The following is a 19,365-nucleotide window of genomic DNA, read 5'->3' as shown; positions in this document are numbered from 1 at the left end:
AAAGAAGAACAAGTTGGAGGACTCACACTTCCTGATTTCAAAATTTACTACAAAGCTACAGTAATCAAAACATCGTGGTACTGGCATAAAGACGGACATATAGACAAAGAGAACAGATGGAGAGCCCAGAAATAAACCCTCAACTATGTGGTCAAATGATTTTTGACAAAAGTGCCAAGACCATTCAATGAGGAAATGACAGTCTTTTCAACAAATAGTACTGGGAAAACTGGATATCCACATGCGGAAGAATGCAGTTGGACCCTTGCCTTATACCATATACAAAAATTAACTCAAAATGGATCAAAGATCTAAATGTAAGAACTAAAACTATAAAACTTTTAGAAGAAAACATAGGGCAAAAGCCTCATAACAATGGATTTGGCAATGATTTCTTGGATGTGACACCAAAGGCACAGGCAATAAAAGAAAAAATAGACAAGTTGGACTTGAAAATTTTTTTAAATGTGCATCAAAAGACAATATCAACAGAATAAAAAGGCAGCCCACAGAATGAGAGAAAATATTTGCAAATCATATGTCTGATAAGGGATTAATGTCCAGAATATATAGAGAACTCTTAAAACTCGACAACAAAAAAACTAACAACGCGATTCTAAAATGGGCAAAGGACTTGAATAGACATTTCTCCAAAGAAAATATACAAATGGCCAAGAAGCACATGAAAAGATGCTCAACATCACTAATCGTTAGGTACCTGCAAATCGAAACCACAGTGAGATACCACCTCACACCCATTAGGATAGCTACTATCAAAAAACCAGAAAATAACAAGTGTTAGCAAGGATATGGAGAAACTGCAACACTTGTGCATGGTTGGTGGGAATGTAAGACTGTACAGTCGCTATGCAAAACAGCATGGTAGTTCCCCAGAAAACTAAAAATAGAATTATGATATGATCCAGCGATCCCACCTCTGGGCATACACCCAAAATAATTGAAAGCAGTATCTCAAAGTGATATTTGTACACCCATGTTCATAGCAGCATTATTTACAATAGCTAAAGTGTGAAAGTAATTCAAATGTCCAGTGGCAGATGAACAGATAAACAAATGTGGTATATACATACACTGGATATTATTCAGCTTTAAAAAGGAGGGAAATTCTGCAATATGCTACAACATGGGTGAACCTTGGGGGCATTACGCTAAGTGAAAAAGTTAGTCATAAAAAGACAAATACTGTGTGCTTACACGTATATGAGATACTTAGAGTGGTCAAAATCCCAGAGACAGAAAGTAGAATGGTGGTTGCCAGGGGCTGTGAGGAGGGGAGAAGGAGGAGTTATTGTTTAGTGGGGATAGAGTTTTAGTTTTACAAGATGAAAAGAGTTACGGAGGCGAATGGTGGTGATGGTTGCATAACATTATGGATGTATTTAATACCACTGAACTGAACACTTCCAAATGCTTAAGATGGTAAATTGTACATTATGTGTATTTTACTACAAAAAAAATAAATGAAAAAAGTGATAATAGCTAACGTACTCATAGAATACTTACCATGCGGCAGGCACTGGTCTAAACACTCCATCCACATGGGATAACTCATTTAATCCTCACAACAATCTATGAGATGTTATTAGCCTAATTATAAAGATAAGGAAGTGAGAGTGACCAATGGTCTCAGTTTGCCTGGGTCTGAGGGGTTTTGCTGGGAGGTAGGACTTTCAGTGCTAAACCCAGCAAAGTCCCAGGCAAACCTGGGTGAGTTGGTCACCCTAAAGGAAACTGAGGCACAGAGAGGCGGTATCTTCCTTAGATATGTCAAACAGGGTCGGTGCTCTGGCCCTGCATTTTACAGGGCTGCAGTCTGACCCTCCTCCAGCCGTGCCCTTTCTCACAGGCAAGGAGTCCCCTGGGGTCAAGGAGATATGCTCACCTGGAGACTGGGCACCCCTTCTAGACCACGTTCCGGGTACCCAAGACTCCAGAATTCCCTGTCCAAGTGGCCTGACTCCACTTTCAGCATCTATGCCAGCCATTTCCCAGGGTCTATCCTCCCAAGGACACACTCCCCTGTGAGTGAGTGCACCCCTGTGCCCAGGGCAGGCTACCTGTAAGGGGTGTGGACAGAACCTGGGCATGGTGGCCAGGGGTGCACAGGAGCCAGGAGTAGGAAGAGAAGGGAGCTGGCTCTGCCACGTTCTGACCTGAAACTCCAAGGAATCCAAGAATTCTCAACTCAAAACCTGGCTTTCTAGGTTATTATGGAAGGTATATTTGTCAAGGTAGAAGGATAAAACATATTTTTAAAAAATAGTGTGTTAACTTGATGTTTAACTCTAACATACTTAGACCTAAGCCATGTGGGCTTCCCTTTCATCCTCCTGCCCTGGGTCTGGCAAGTGTTAGCAACAGGCCTGCGAGAGATTAAACCACTTGTCCAACGAGGCTACACAGAAGCACAGAGCTCTTGCAGTCTGATTCCAAGTCTACGCTTTCAGCCATCCCTCGAAACTGTTTATCAAGATAACCTTATTATTTTACGGATGGGGAGAAAGGCCCAGAGAGCTTTAGAGATTTGCCCAAGGTCACACGGCTAATTCACGTCCCAGCAGGAATTTACACCCTGTGCTTTAAATGATGCTGCAGGCACTGCTCACCTACTACTTGTGTGAGCTTGGGCACGTGACTTCCCCTTTTGGGGCCCACAGTTCATCATCTGTGAAATGGGGATTATGCCCCTACCTCACAGTTTTGTTGTCAGAACTAAATAAGGACTATATGGAAAGTACGTAGCACTGCGTCTGATGCATAATAAACCCTCAGTAGGTTTTAATTACCTACTCATACCTCAGTATGGTATTAATCCACCAGCACAGCTCTGATCATGCCACTTCTCTGCTTGAAAACGTTTGATGAATTAAACTTTGGCACACATCGTATGAGAAAAATAAAAATTCCTAAGACCTAAAAAAAAAAGAAATGGATGACTCCCTTGGATTACAGTCCAAGGGTCCTTGGCATGGCATTTGAGACCCTCCATGAAGTAACTGCATCTACTTCAAGATCAATTAAACCCTGAGACTCTTTGATTCTTGATGTATTTGAAGATCTGTCATCTCAAAAAAGGACAGTTATAGGGAAGTATAATGAAGATGCATGGAGGAACTCTGTGATCATTGGACTTAGCTAACAATAGAATGGACCTCTTTTTTTTTTTTTAAAGATTGGCACCTGCGCTAACATCTGTTGCCAATCTTTTTTTTCCCCTTCTCCTCCCCAAAGCCCCCCAGTACATAGTTGCATATTCTAGTGGTGGTCCCTCTGGTTGGGCTGTGTGGGATGCGGCCTCAGCATGGCCTGATGAGCGGTGCCATGTCCTCGCCCAGGGTCCGAACCAGCAAAACCCTGGGCCACCGAAGCAGAGTGCTCGAACTTAACCACTTGGCAACAGGGCCGGCCCCTAGAATGACCTCTTGAAGAACGAATGAGAGTCTTGCTATGAGAGGTGTCCAGACAAAGATCTGTCAGTCAGCCTCCAATGTTGAAGAAGGAATCTTGCATTAGGAGGAAGTTGGACTAAGTGAACTCCCTTCAGGCTTTATGATTCTTTTTTAATGAGGTGGGGAAAGGCCTATGATGCTATGCTAAATGAAACAAACAAAGGCTGCCCGACTGTGTGTACAATATGAGCCCAAATGGGAGCAAAATGTAATGAAGGAAATGCACCAACCAAAATATTTGTTCTGGAGGGTAAAATAACAATTGAGTTTAGTTTTCTTCTTTATACTGTTCTGGATTTTCCAAACTTCTTAAAGTGAACATATATTATTATTATTATTATTATTTTTAAAGATTTTATTTTATTTTTCCTTTTTCTCCCAAAGCCCCCAGGTACATGGTTGTGTATTTTTTTTTCTTTAACTTGTGGGTCCTTCTAGTTGTGGCATGTGGGATGCCACCTCAGCATGGCTTGATGAGCGGTGCCATGTCTGCGCCCAGGATTCGAACTGGTGAAACCCTGGGCCACCCAAGCAGAGCACATGAACTTAACCACTCGGCCAGCCCAAATATATATTATTTTATTAATGATAAAACAATTATCTTTTAAAAATAGAAAAGAATTTTGTCCTCCTTACTGATGTTATGTCCTCCTATGTCTCTGAGAACTCTCCTCGAGCCCCCCCCCCCCCAATCCTCCAAGTTTCAGCTTTATTGGACTATTCCCAGGTCTCTGGAAAGTCATATACCTAACATATCCCAGTGTTTTGCTGATGCCAACCCTCAGCTTTGAGTCCCTTGGCTTCTGTTTCTATTGAAATTCTCTCTACTCTCAAGCTCTTGATTAACCTTTCTGACTCCCACACACTACGCCTGGTATCATAGCGATCCATACACATCCTTGTCCCCCTCACTAGAGAGGAAGCTCCTTGAGGGCAGGATTCCATAGGACTTTGTCTTGGCATCCCTACAGGGTCATGAATAGACACTCGGCAAATGTTGAATCGTTTGGCTGATGTCTTTTTGGCCACTCAGCAACACCTAGCGGTTGAGGGTCAGATTGCATAACTGAGGGTGTCTTCTGGAGTCCAACCTCTTGCAATTCAAAAAGTACTATCCCAGGGACATTTAAAAATATATATTTTACTTGTTTTTAAGCTTTTGATTTTGAAATCATTTCAGGTTTCCAGAGAATTGCAAAGTAGTACAATGCGTTCCCACATACCCTCAGTCAGCTTCCCCTAATGTTAACATCTTACACAATTTTGGTACATTTATCCAAACAGAAACATTAACATTGGTACACGACTATTAACTAAACTGCCGGCATTAATTGGATTCCTCATTTTTCCACCGGGGTTCTTTTTGTGTTCCAGGATCCAATTCAGGACGCGACTTTGCAGTTAACATCAAGTCTCCTTAGCCAGTAGCGCTTCTTTTAACGTGGTGGCTGGGGTGATTCCTTCTATTGTTCCTTCCAACCAATCTTTTCTAAATAGTCAAAATATGAGCAAGAAAGATGGCGTGGGGATGGTGAGGTTGCCACACTCACCCTCTGCTGGGCTTCCGGGGGCTTTGAACAGGTAAATGGACTCTTCCTCCCACATGAGGCTAGGAGGATAGTTTCATTTTAGATCTAATCTTTTTCTTGAATGGGCACTTGTGGGCCTAGAAACAGAGAGGAGTTACTAGTAACTTTTAATTCATTCAATTTCTGGGCCGTTCCATAGCCCATTTTTCCACAGCCTGGCATGGGAACATGTTCCTGGTTACTTGCAAAACTTCCAAGTGGTTGGCATTTATCAGCAATCTTAGCAATTCAGTGAGAACAGAGGTTACAGCTGTCACAGGAAGCTGAAATCAAGGCTGCTGAAATCACACCCATTCCAATGCGGGTGAAAGTATACACTGAGTAGAATTCAAGCCCGGAAGGTGGGGGTGGCAGGGGGGGCCGGGGTGTCAGGTGGAGAAGGGAGGGATGCTGTGCAAGAGGAAATACACGAGGGGAAGAAAAGCAGATGTGTCACCGGAGATCAGGGTTGATTTATAGACCTTCAGGGGCTTACTGCTAAGCCCTTGCATCAATTAGTAAGCATCAGGCCTCAGGCTTCACAGACCCCACTCTACTGGATTCCCACAGCAGCCTCCTCATTGGTCTTCGGTCTGCCCCCTCCCTCGACTCCATTCCTAACATGGGCACCTGCCAACTCCACTCACTGGAGGGAGCAGCCCCCGTCTAAACAGAAGGGGAGGTGCATTGCTTTCCTGGGGCTGCCTTCACAAACTGCCACCAATTAGGTGGCTGAAACAACAGAAATTTATTGCCTCACGGTTCTGGGGACTAGAAGTCTGAAATCAAGGTGATGACAGGGTTGGATCCTTCTGAGGGCTGTGAGGGAGAGTCTGCCATGCTTCTCCTCCAGCTTCTGATAGCCTCAGCCGTTCCTGGGCTTTCGATGGCCTTCTCCCCATGACTTCAAATGGTCTGCCCTCTATGTCTAGGTCTGTGTCTAAATATCCCCTTTCTAGAAGAACATCAGTCATATTGGATTAAGTCCAACCCTGATGACCTCATCTTATCCCGATCACTTGCAACGATCCAATTTACAAATAAGGTCACATTCACGGGGAGAGGGCTTCAGCATCTTTTGGGGGGACACAATTCAATCCAAAACAGGGGGCTCCCACTTCACGTTGGCTGATGCCTATCCTGGAACAATGTGTGGCTAGAGAAGCTGGAATTTAGGATTTCTTGCAAAATCTTCTGACTTTTAAATATTGGTATCTAATTAAATATAAACTTTTTCTAATACCATGACTGCCAAAAGCAATGCAACCTCTGCTCCAGTCACCACAGGGTTCTCTCTAAAAATCTGGTCCTGTCCTTCCACTTTACCAATGCCCGTGGGATTAAAGGCCAAGTTCCCTAGCATGGCACATGAGGCCCTCGGCAATCCAACTCTTTCCCATCTCTCCAGGATCCTTTCCCACTGTTCCTGCCATGCCCCCACCCACTGTACCATCATATCAAGACTCGTCCTTTTCCAAACACACGGTGCTATTCTGCACCTCTTTGCACCCTCCCTCTGCCTGTGATGCTGTCTCCCCTCCAATCCATTGGGAAACTCCTGGCCATCTTCCAAGTGACCTCTCATTGCCATCCCCTCTGTGAAGTCTTCCCTGTCTCCTCCCCCATAGAGTTAATCTTTCCCTTCTTTACGCCTCCACCGCACCCAACATTTCTCTAGTATAGCACTTGAAAGTTTATTTGCTATTATTTGATTCCATGTCTGCCTCCTGTCTGGACCATGAGCTCTTTGGGGCAGGGACTGTTGATCTGGAACATGTAGCACAGATCCTGGCACACAGTAGGTACTCAATAAATATGGAGTAAAGGAATACTCTTTGCACAGCACCCAACGAGGTATCATGAGGGACCCAAAGAAGCATCATGTGGTGTCTGTGTTCTTGAGATCCTTACAATCCAGCTGGGTTCACAAGATACCAAAGAAAAGGTCAACCATATTGGTGGTGTATGATGTCAGGCAGAACAAGAGGCTACTGGGGCCTATGGTGGTCAATGCCTTCTCATCTGGGACAGAAGACATCCTGTTTTGCTGGCCTGATAGAGCACTGCTTTTGTATGCAGAAAGGTCAAGATAATCTGGCAAATCCTTCCTGGAATGGGGAATGACTGCTCTGCATGCTCGCAGAGATGAGGTCAACTACGGTGGCTCATTACAAGAAGATAAAATGCGGCAAGGAGAAGAGAGCAAGAGAAAACACAGCAAAATAGAAATGGAGAAAGAGGAGGGGTGGAAGTATGAACAGGAGGACCTGGGGACCTGTGCTCATCTCACATCCCTCTCCTGCATCAGTTTCCCCACTCTGCCAGCTCTTTCCTATTAGCATGTGTACACACTGCAATTCATTCTTCCCTAAAACCTTCCACTGACTCCTTCCAGAATCCCCCACTTCTCTGCTCTCCACTATAACAGCGTTCCCTGAAAGGGTTGTCATTCTTACTGTCTCCAACTCCTCTCCGCCTTTTCTCCTTTTTTTAAATTTATTTTTTTATTGCAGTAACTTTGGATTATAACATTATATAACTTTCAGATGTACATCATAATAATATTTCAAATTCTGTGTAGATTACATCATGTTCACCACCCAAAGACTACTCACAAGCCATCACCACACACATGTGCCTAATCATCCCTTCCCCCCGCCCTCTTCCCCCTCCTTCTTCCCCCCTCCCTTCTCCCCTTCCCCTCTGGTAAACACCAATCCAACCCCTGTCCTTATGTGTTAGATTTTTCTGGGGGGGGGAAGATTAGCCCTGAGCTAACATCTGCCACCAATCCTCCTCTTTTTGCTGAAGAAGACTGGCCCTGAGCTAACATCCATGCCCATCTTCCTCTACTTTATCTGTGGGACGCCTACCACAGCATGGCTCGCCAAGCGGTGCATAAGTCTGCAGCCGGGATTCAAACCGGAGAATCCTGGGCAGCCGAAGCGGAATGTGCACACTTAACCACTGCACCACCGGTCTGGCCCCTGCCTTTTCTCTTTAAACCCTCTTCCTGCAGACTTGTGCTCCATCACTCCCCGGACACTGCTCTCATCAAGATGACATCTATGTTACTGCACCCAATGGCCAATTGCGCATTCTTATCATCCTTGCCATGGCTGACCTTGAACCACTCTATTCTTGTGGCTTCCAAGGTCCTATACTCTTCTGGTTTTCCTGCTACCTCACTGGAAGTTCCCTTTAGTCTCCTTTGCTAGCTCCTCTTCATTTCCTTCACTTCTAACTATGGCAGGACTCAGTACTTGGACCTCTTCTCTATACCCAATCATGTCCCGGCAATCTCAGCCAGTCCTATGCCTTTTTTTTTTTTTTTTTTTGGGTGAGGAAGATTGGCCCTGAGCTAACATCTGTGCCAATCTCCCTTTATTTTGTCTGTGGGATGCTGCCACAGTATGGTTTGATGAGCAATGTGTAGGTCTGTGCCTGGGATCCAAACCCGAGAACCCCAGGCTGCCGAAGCAGAGTGCATGAACTTAACCACTATACCACCTGGCCAGCACCAGTCCTATGGTTTTGAATACCATCTGTGCTGCTGACTTCCAAATTTATATATCTCTAGCCTGGGCTTATGCCTTGGACTCCAGACTTGTTTATTCAGCTCCTACTCTGCCACTTCACTTGGTTGTCTCACAGGCATTTAAAACCAAAATTGTCTAAAACTGAACTCCCGATCGTCCCCCATCCTCCAACCTGTTCCTCCCATTGTTGTGTGTATTTCATCCCTCTTATACTTGTAGGCAAATTATATATTTATGTATTTTCTGTGACACACCCCGCCCCCCAGCTTGAATGTAAGATCCAGGAGAACAGGGGTTGCGTGTATTTCCCCCCGTATTATAGAACAGTGCCTGACATGTGGGAGGCTCTCAATACGTATTTGGCTCATGAACAAGTTGAGGGTATTAGGAGCTCAAAGCATAGTGCTTAATGGTGTGGCCTCTGGAGCCCAGGTCTCTGAGTTCAAATCCTGGTTCTGCCTCTTATCTTGAGCAAGTGGAACCCCTAGGGTTTGAGAGTCTCTAGAATGAGCACCAGGAAACTTGGCCCAAAGAAGAATTTGCTGCTTTTGATCTGGATTGTCTGCTCCTTTAACAGGTCGTGACTGAGGAGCTCTGAGCTGTCAGGCCCAGGGCTAGGCCCCGGGAGTGCAGGAATAAGGAAGGCGAGCCCCGGCCCCAGGAGCTCCCAGTAAAGAGGCAGTCAGCTCAGAGTGCTGAGGGAGCCCAGGAGCAGCAGCTAACCTGGGCAGAGGAGGGAGGCAGGGAAGGCCAGACCTGAAGGGAGTTTGCAGGCTGAGAGGAAGGCAAGAGGGTGCCAGGAAAGGAAACAGGGCAGCTAAACGCCCAGAAGGGAGAGCAGCCTGGCACAGGAGTGAACTGCAAGGGGTCTGCCCTGGCTGGAGCCCTCGGGTTTCGATTGGCGAGGCTGGGCTCAGGCCTGGGCAGCGCCTGGGGCGGGAGATCCAAGGAATCGCCAGCCCTCCAGGGTGGGCTGGGACCACAGAGATGCCCCCCTGGAATCCCACGCTCACAGGCTCTTTGAGCAGAGGGGTTGAATGGGTCATCCAGTCCCCCTTGAACCCCTTCCCTGCATTTAAAAAATTTTTTTCTTTTATTTATTTATTTTTTGGAGGAAGATTAGCCCTGAGCTAACTACTGCCAATCTTCCTCTTCTGGCTGAGGAAGACTGGCCCTGAGCTAACATCCATGCCCGTTTTCCTCTACTTTATATATGGGACGCCTACCACAGCATGGCTTTTGCCAAGCAGTGCCATGTCCGCACCCGGGATCCTAACTGGCAAACCCCGGCCACCGAAGCGGAACTAGCTAACCTAACTGATGCACCACCAGGCTGGCCCCTAAATTTTTTTATTTTTTAAAGATTGGCACCTGAGCTGACATCTGTTGCCAACCTTCTTTTTTTTCCTTCTCCCCAAAGCCCCCTGGTACATAGTTGTATATTTTAGTTGTGGGTCCTTCTAGATGTGGCATGTGGGATGCCACCTCAGCGTGGCCTGATGAGTGGTGCCACGTCTGCGCCCAGGATCTGAACTAGCGAAACCCTGGCCACCAAAGCGGAGCACGCAAACTTAACCACTTCACCTGAAACCCAAAAGTACAAAGAAGAAAAGTACCCATATTCCCCAGCACCTGGAATTAACCATGGCTTACATTGTGGCATTTGTTTCAGTGTTTTCTTTATGAATACACAATTTAAAATTCCTTAAGTAATATATGAATGAACTGTCACTTTTTTTTTTAAGATTTTTTTATTTTTTCCTTTTTCTCCCCAAAGCCCCCCCAGTACATAGTTGTATATTCTTCGTTGTGGGTCCTTCTAGTTGTGGCATGTGGGACGCTGCCTCAGCGTGGTTTGATGAGCAGTGCCATGTCTGTGCCCAGGATTCGAACCAACGAAACACTGGGTCGCCTGCAGTGGAGCGTGCGAACTTAACCACTCGGCCACAGGGCCAGCCCCTGAACTGTCACTTTTTTAAAGAAAAAATTAGAATATTACAAACAAAGCTGAAGTTCTCTTTCACCTCCACTGGCTGTTGCAACTCCCTGTCCCTCTCCACAGAAAAAGCCACTCCTATGAGTTAGGAGTGTATCTTGTCATTAAAAAAAAAACGCTTTTACGTATGTTTGAATATACTGTAGAAAATCCACAGCTCTGTTTGCTATGTTGCAAAAATTGTATTGTTTTATGCATTATTCTGCAACTTTGTTTTTACTTAACATATTTCAAGCTTTACCCAAGTCCCTGCATATATAGATCTAATTTATTCCTTCTAACTGCGATACAGTGAGTGACCCATTATGCATATACACCCTATTGTATTTCTACTTTCCCTGTTGACAGGCATGGGGCTGTTTTCAATGGTTTGTTATGTCTTGCAATGGTCCTGCAATGGACAGCCTCCTTGAATACATGTGCAAATATTTCTCCAGGGTAGAAACCGAGAAATAGAATTGTCAGGGCACAGAGTATGAATATTTTCAGCTTTCCTAGATAAGGACAAACGGAGAGAATCCATTTCCTTGCAACCTCGCCAATCCTTGCCATGGTCTGATTTTATTCCTTCCCTGAACTGTTACAGATGAGAGCACTGAGGCCTGGGGCTGAACTGCTTTCCCACAGTCGTAGAGTAGGTTAGGTTCGGGGCTAGACCCCCGTAGCACCATCTTTGCACCACACCAGGTCGTCCCTGTCAGTTCTCCCTGGAGAATCGAGGAAAGACCACGGGGTAAGAGGGTGGGTGGGGAGGGATGGGTAAAATTCTCCAACGTGGTGATTATACCATGAGTGGAAATGACTCCAAATCCTCCCAGAAAATGGCTTCGCCACGCTCACAGATCTGCTCTCCCACCCGAGGCAGTTTCCACCTGCGGCTCTCACAGCTACACACAAGATCGTGATTGGCTCTTCCTCAGCCAAGACAAGGGTGGGAGCAGAAATGGCGTCTCCAGCAGCTGGTTTTTCAGTGCCGCAGCTCTGTTTGGGGAGAAGGGGGAGGCCAAGCCTTGCTGGACTGGTGGAGGCACAGAGCCCACAGGGGCCATCCTGAACCGGGGCAGAGGCTGGCCAAGTCGGACTGCAGCTCCCAGCACCCAGCTGAGCCCCGGTGACACCTCCCTGCCCCATTTGCAGCAGCTCAGAGAGGGTGGGCTGCCTCTGGCCGGGCCCTGCAGCAGTGCCTGAGCGGCTGGAAGGGAGCGAGAGCTGCAGAGAACAGCGCTAAGGAGATTCCACAAGGACCTCCGGAGCCAGTGCGCACACGGCCGCACGCCCACCGAGGCAACTCTGAAACGTCCGACCCGCCCCGGGAGGCGCATGCAGCCGCCGCCTGCTGTTAGCTTTGAGCAAGAGATGGAGGGCTGGGTCTGCCCTGCCCACTTCCCGGGCTCGGATCAGCCGGGGAAGCTCCGCGGCAGGGACCTCCAGGGAGAGTGAAGACTAACTCTGCTTCAGCTCCTGCAGGGTGCCTAAGGCGAATCCGGTGAGGCCCAGACCCCAGCCCCTCCTAAGGGCCAGTCGTGGTGTGGGGTGTTTCTCCCCAGGAGCTGGGGGCCAGATTTCCTTTTTCCTCTTCGAGGCACGAAAGACCAGCGGGAGAGTTTGAGGGAAAGAACAAAGCTGGAACCGCCCAGCCTACTTTTCAGAGGCTGGACGGCTCCCTTCCTCTCGCAGCTGGGGTAACTTGGAGGGCCGGCATTTTTTCCTTAAGGAACTTTTCTTCTTAGCTACCCCCTTTTGAGCCCTGTTATGTGCCAAGCACTGTACTATGTTATCTCATTTCCTCCTCACGACACCTCTAAGACACTACAGTCCCAGAATAAGCAATTTCCCAAGGGCACACATTTTTGTGGCAAAACTGGCATTAGGAAATTCTCTCAGATGCTGTGTTTTTAATTTTGCTTTAATTAAGAAATTTTTAGAAATTATTTGCTCACTTTTGCTAATCTTTCATGGATCCTTTTGAAAAAATGACAATTGGGGGCAAATGCCACAGACATCACCGTAAGTACTATTCGTACTCAGTGGGAGGAGGGAACAGGGCACCAGTGTCATTGCTGGTGAAGAGTGTAAACAGGTACCACTTTTCTGGAAAGCAGCTTGGCCATTTGAATCAGGAGCTTTAAAAACCATCTCTATCTTTAATGAGGAAATGGTCACCTCTGTGGAGACAGCAATAGCTACCAACACGTAAAGTGCACATTCCGTAGGGCTCCGCCATTCCACCTGAAGGAATCTATTCCAGAGATGGCTGCACGAGCACATGGACAAAATGCTGCGTATGTAAGGACGCTCATTCCTGCACTGCTCGAATAGCAACAGATGGGAAGCACCTAAAAATGTATCAACAGAATTGATTAGTTTAATCATGCACATCCATTTAAAGACATTCCATGCAATATTTCTAGAAAATGAGGCAGTTCTCTATTTTATATATGGAACAACTGTCAAGAAATATTAAGAAAAGAGAAAAGTGCAAAAATATGTATCTGATGTGCTATATTTCTATATAAAAAAGGAAGATATATGTGTATTTATACATATTTGGATATATACATATTACATATATATATGTATATATTTTTTTCCTAAGAAAGATAAACAAAAAACCAAGTAATAGTGTTGCCTTTAAAGAGGAAAACCACAGCTGAGGGACCAAATAGGAGAAGGACATTTTTTCATTGTGTAACCTTTGGAATTTTGTACCATGTGTACATATTAGCAATTCAAAATTGAACTTAAAAAAATAGATTCTCTAAAATTTCTACCTCTGGACACAGTAATTCTCCTTTTGGAAATCTAGCTTAAGGAAATTATTGAATTTCAGCCAAGGATTTATGCAAAAAAATATTCACTGAGGTGTTATCATAGTGAAAAAACCTTAGTCAAAAGTCCAACAACAAAGAAAAGAAAATTATAGTATGTACATATAATACCTATCATGAAATCATAAAAAAGATGTCTCCAAAAATAGTTTAGTAACATAGGAAAATGCTTAATTAAAAAAAAACAGAAAATTATCTATGTGGTATGATCAGATTACTGTAACAATAGCAGGCATAGAAAATAATTGGAAGGAACATGCCAAAAAAAAAATCAGTGTGGCCACTAAATGGAGGGACGGGGGGGTGATTTTGTTCCCCATATATAGCTTTGTATACTTTCCCACTTTTTGGCAGTGGGCATCCATGTCTTGGATAATTAAAAAAAAAAAACACTCAAAAATAAATCCCCACAGTATTTAGAAAAATTAAAGATACAGAGACACATTAACCCAGCAATTCTACTTCTAGAAATAAACCCTACATAAACAGATGCACAAGTGCTCAAAGCATTATATTAATGACAAAAGATTGTAAACAACGCAAGAGTCTGTCGGAGGCAACCCCTTAAATGAGTACAGAACATCCATCCTGTAGACTCTTAAGCTGCAGTTATGGGGAGAAGGGTTAGTATACGAACATGGAAAAAGCTACAGGGTAACATGTTATCGTGGCAAGAAAAGCGACTTGCAGAACGACATGGATGTTATGACTGCATTTATGCACAAGAAGGAAAAGCTGAGATTCTGTATTTGTCTTGGTATCTAAATGTATGGAGGACTTGAAACTGTTAACAGTAGCCATCTCTGGCGAACGGAATAGATTAAAAGGAGACTTTTGCTTTTGACTCTACGCTTATCTGTGGTGTTGGCGTCTTTTATAAAAATGTATTCTCATATAATTTGTGTAATTAAAAAAATAATACTATAGGGGAAAAGTCTAAGCATACAGAAAAGTCTGAAAAGATACTCAACAAAATTCTCAGTAGTTTCCAGCAGGGATGAGGGGCTGGGTCATTTTCTTGATCTACTATATTTTGGCATTGACTTTTTGCTTTAATGACCCCCCCACACATGAACCACCCGGATAATTAAAACAGCAACATCAAAAGCCCCGGCTGGTGGGCAGTAGTAGCCTCTGCGATTCTCCCGCTCTCTGCTGTCCCTCCACACTAGGACTCTGCTCCCTTAGGTGACGACCCTGCTCACATGCAACACCTAGGAGCGCAGAGTCCCAGACAATACCAGCCTCATTTCTCCTCTTACCAGAGAGGAGAAACACAACCTCCTGGCAGTTCTGCTGGGAAAGTGGACTCAGGCGACCTAGATCCCAGGCCCCTTGTCTCCCACCTTCAGTTTCCAGAGATAACCCATAGGAGGGGAGAGCCGAGGATTATTTCCGCCGGGCCAGGGAGGACAAGGCTTGAAGCCACAAATTAATGATATCAGCATAGCGTCAAACGAGGGAACAATAAACCCCATCATTTGCCGAGTTCCCTCTGGGCTCAGCTTCAAGCTCCTTTCCCAGACAATAGCTGGCCACATCCCCACACAGCCTCTGCCAGGTTTTCCAGAGAGATGGCGACAGGGTGCGGGCCAAATTGGCCTCCGGTGGCCAGCACTCTGGGATTCACCTCTAATGACTTACCCCCTCCAAGGAGGGGGCTTGGGAACCCTCCCAGGGCCCAGGAGCTCAGTGCTGGAAGATCCGTTTGCTTCCAAAGCGGAGCAGGAGGCAGCTGTGGTGCAGCAGGAGGGTGCTGGCCTGGACGCGGGAAACCGGGCTTTCAAGAGCCAGCCCTGTCACGTCTCCTTTTGTGACCCTGGCAACTCACCAGATCCTGTGAGTCTGGGCGTTGGGGGGCAGACTGGAGCCTCGCATCTGGGGGAGAAAGGGCAGTGTGAAGCCCCCTCCCCCACCATGGCTGTCTCAGAATCCTAGATGTCGGTGAGGCTGCTGGTCCCTCTTCCCGCGCAGCTGCTGCCTGTCTGTCTCCATAGCAACCAGGCCACAAGACTAATTTGCCAGGGTCCAGGCTCTGGAGCTCACCTTGGAGCGGGATTTTAACTTGTCTTTCTGGAAACTAGTCCATTGCCACTCCTAGGAGCCTCTGACAGCATCCCCTAGCCATTGCATGGGAGGGACACTGGGCCAGCCAGAAAAAACAGGCCACTTGTCCTTTATAAACCTCATACACTTGGAGAGAGGAAAGACAAACAGCCTCAGGCCCAGTGGCCCTGTAAGCCCGATAATTTGTGTTTCAAAGACCCCTGGTCCCGCTCCCTAGTTGCTCTGGGCTGTTAGTAGGGATCTGCAAGAACAGATGGCAGAGGGAACAGGTCACAGGCAATGAGGTCCCCAATCGTATCCCCTTTCCATTCCCTCAAGCTCCTCACTACTCTCTGCTGGCCCATGGCTGGGTCCAGAAGTGCTGCTGTGGCCTGTCTGGTTCTAATAAGACTGAAACAAAAAATCTTGATCACCTTTCTCAGAAGGTCATGGAGGGTCAGGGAGGCGTTCAGAGTTTTACAGATCTCTCCTTTGGACATCGTAAAATTTGCCTGTTTTGGCTTCCCCCGGGGTCATTTTACATCAGACAGCTATCTTTTCTATGTGTGCTCTGACCCCCTGGCTGTAAACTTCCCAGAGCGCCGGGATTATGTGGCTGCCTCTTCCCAGGATACAGCACACTACCACGGACACAGCAGGTGGCTTCATGGACACCTCAGTAGCGCAGGAGCACCTTTATATACTGGCCAAAAAGTCTGACTGGAGTCAGGAGACCTGGTTCTAGGCCTAGCCCTGCAGCTGACCTGCTGTGCAACTTTGAGCAAGTCTGTTGCCTTTTCTGGGCCTCATTCTCCCCATCTGTGAAGTAGGTTGGACTGTGGCCTCTAAAGGTTCCTCCTCAGCTCCAACTCCTTCTGTCCCCGGGAGAAATCCACGAAGCTCTCCATAGGGGAAACTGGGTCAAGATCAGGATAAATAAAGAAGAAAAAACATCATGAAATGGCAACGTTGGAACCTATTGTCCCAACCGAAAAAGGCTCAGAGAATAGATAACACAGTCTGTGCAGATTAAATGCCACCCAAGATATGAGTTCTTGGCGTTCTCTCCACATAAGGCTGTAGTGGGTTGTGATTACAATCAGTCCTGCTTGGACCTCGGATGGGATGGCCTGGTGTATGCTGGGCCCAATAGAAACTAACTCCTACCATGGTGGCTTGGCTGAAAACCCTGTCTGATGGGGCAAGTTATGCCAGTCAGCAGCAAACCAATGCAACTGGACCCTCTTTCTCTCAGAAACCAAGACCAACCAACACCAGGTGCTCATGGGGAGGGTGAGACCCCGGAGCTCAGGTTGTAACCTGAATAGCACTGCATTGACTTGGCAGCTTAGGGACCCAGAGCATGTCTGGCTGGCAGCTGAGAGAGTTTCCTAAAAATCTCTCTTCTTGTGGAACCTCATAACAAAGCTCAATGGATCTCGTTTACGTGGGCTTCTTCCTGCAACTCAGAGAGGCAAACCAACATACACAGACATACACACCTAAACACGCTCCAGAAAGAACTCCGGGGTAATCACTAGGCTCCATTCCGACAATAAGAAACAGCCACGGGGGCCAGCCAGGTGGCGCAGCGGTTCAGTGCGCACGTTCCACTTCGGCAGCCCAGGGTTGGCCAGTTCGGAGCCTGGGTGCAGACATGGCACCGCTTGACACCGCCATGCTGTGGCAGGCGTCCCACATATTAAGTAGAGGAAGATGGGCATGGATGTTGGCTTAGGGTCAGTCTTCCTCAGCAAAAAAAGAGGAGGATTGGCAGCAATTAGTTCAGGGCTAATCTTCCTCAAAAAAAAAAAAAAAAGAAACAGCCACTATTACACAATGTTTTATGTTGAATATATTTTAATTAAAAAAAAAAGAAGAAACAGCGACCACACTTCCCTCAGACAACCTGTACTCCAGCTATGCTAAATTCATATACCCTCCAGTACCTTGGACGTGCTGTTTCCTCTGCCTTCCCCTCTGCATAGCTCCCATTCCCATTACCTCCTACTTGTCCTGTTTTTGTGGGACCTTCTCTGGCTCCAACTGCTGCTCACCGTCCCCACCCCTTGACATTCCACAGCACCTCTGGACCCCTCATGTCTACATGCCGTAATCATTTGTTTAGATGTCTCTCTTCCCTTTGAATTCCTCAAAGCCTGGGAGTTTCCTTGAGTCCCAAGTACTTAGCACAGTACCTGGCACAGGAGAAGTATTCAGTAAACATTTTCCCAGCATTAAGTGAATGAATGAAAGAAAGAAACAATCTGAAGGCCACCAGCCCTCATTTTTGTATGAAGATATTCAGAATCATGTTTTTAGTATTCTCAAAGAATCTCTGGCATCGCTCGTTACTTTGATTCTCATCATACTCAAGAGGCAGGCAGGGTCCCCGTAGTAGACAAGGACCCCAAGATGCTGAGAGCTGTGGTGACCTGTGCAAGGTCAGAGGAGAGATGGCAGAGTTGGAGGAGAGCTCCCACCTCCTGACTCTGAAACTGGGGCTCATTCCACCCCCACCACTGGCTTCCAGATGTGCCTGCCACCTCCCACATGAAAGGTGATATCAGAAAAAGGAAGGGAGGGGCCAGCCTGGTGGCACAGTGGTTAAGTTCGCATGTTCTGCTCCAGAGGCCTGGGGTTCACAGGTTTGGATCCCAGGCACAGATCTACCCATTGTTCATCAAGCCATGCTATGGCGGTATCCCATATACAAAATAGAGGAAGACTGGCACAGCTGACAAAAAGAGGAAGATTGGCAACAGTTGGTAGCTCAGGGCCAATCTTCCTCACCAAAAAAAAAGAAAGAAAGAAAGAAAAGAAAAAGGAAGGGAGCTTTGAGGCTAAGAATCCCTTGGCCCTTTGGGGGAACCTCTCCTTCTTAGTGAAAGCCCAAATCCTCAGTCCCAGGGAGGGAAGCATCTAGAACAGTGGAAGCACTGGGCTCAGAGCCAGAAAAGCTGGGTTCCAGTCTTGGGATTTCACTTTCTAGCTACTTGATCTTGGATGTGTCATTTACCTTCTCGGAGCCTCAGTTTTCTAAGAAGTGACAGGTACCTGCTTCACAAGGCTGTTACAGAATCTGTGGGTATCCGGGCTAAAAAGAATTTATTCCCTGTAAAGTATCATATGCCCGGGAGGGGAAAGATAAAAGAGATATGGCAAACACGAAGCAGGGTGACAAGGCCTCAAGTCAGAACCCGTGCCTGCACGCCCTCAGGTGGAGCTTCACGTGTGGGCAGAGGTCACTGGCCCAGCAACAGGGCAAACTGCTGTCTGTCATATCATTCCCACCTCTCCTGCCACTGCCCTGTAGCCCATTGAGGGAAGGGCCGGGGACAGGGTTTCACTTCCACACAAACCCATAGAAAGGCATTTGCCTAAATTCCTTGACCTCATATGAATGTTATGCTCACTAGATAGATGCACCAGGTTCTGACCAGCAGCCTCTTCCCAAATCCCCCTTCGGCCATTTTGCTACTTATTCCACCCCCACCAGGTATGTGCCAGTCCTAACATGCTGGCCTTTATTGCAGTAGACGTTGGTATGCTTAGGGCCCTAGGGACCATGACTTTTATTAAGCCCCCAGAAAAGCCACACTCAGTTCTTCAGTTACTCATCACCAAATCTTATAAGGCTTTGCAGGGGATAAAATGAAATCGCTGTCTATGGTGACATTTCACACTGTCTCCCTGGAAATGGCCAGTCACTATCTGCTATTATTATTATTATTATTTTATGTTCCATTACTGAGGTCATGGGTTCAGTCTCTGTTCTCACACAGTTAGCTGCACCTAGAGACAGGGAAGTCTACTCCAGGCTATAGACAGCTCCACTCCCAGCACGCTGTGTGGTAAATGTCCTGTCCTGTCCACAAGACAATAAACTCCTCAAATTGGCCTTATTCATGTAAGTAT

The sequence above is a fragment of the Equus przewalskii genome, chromosome 2 (genome assembly GCF_037783145.1).
Source record: "Equus przewalskii isolate Varuska chromosome 2, EquPr2, whole genome shotgun sequence".
Classification (NCBI taxonomy): Eukaryota; Metazoa; Chordata; class Mammalia; order Perissodactyla; family Equidae; genus Equus; species Equus przewalskii.
This window is presented reverse-complemented; position numbering follows the sequence as displayed.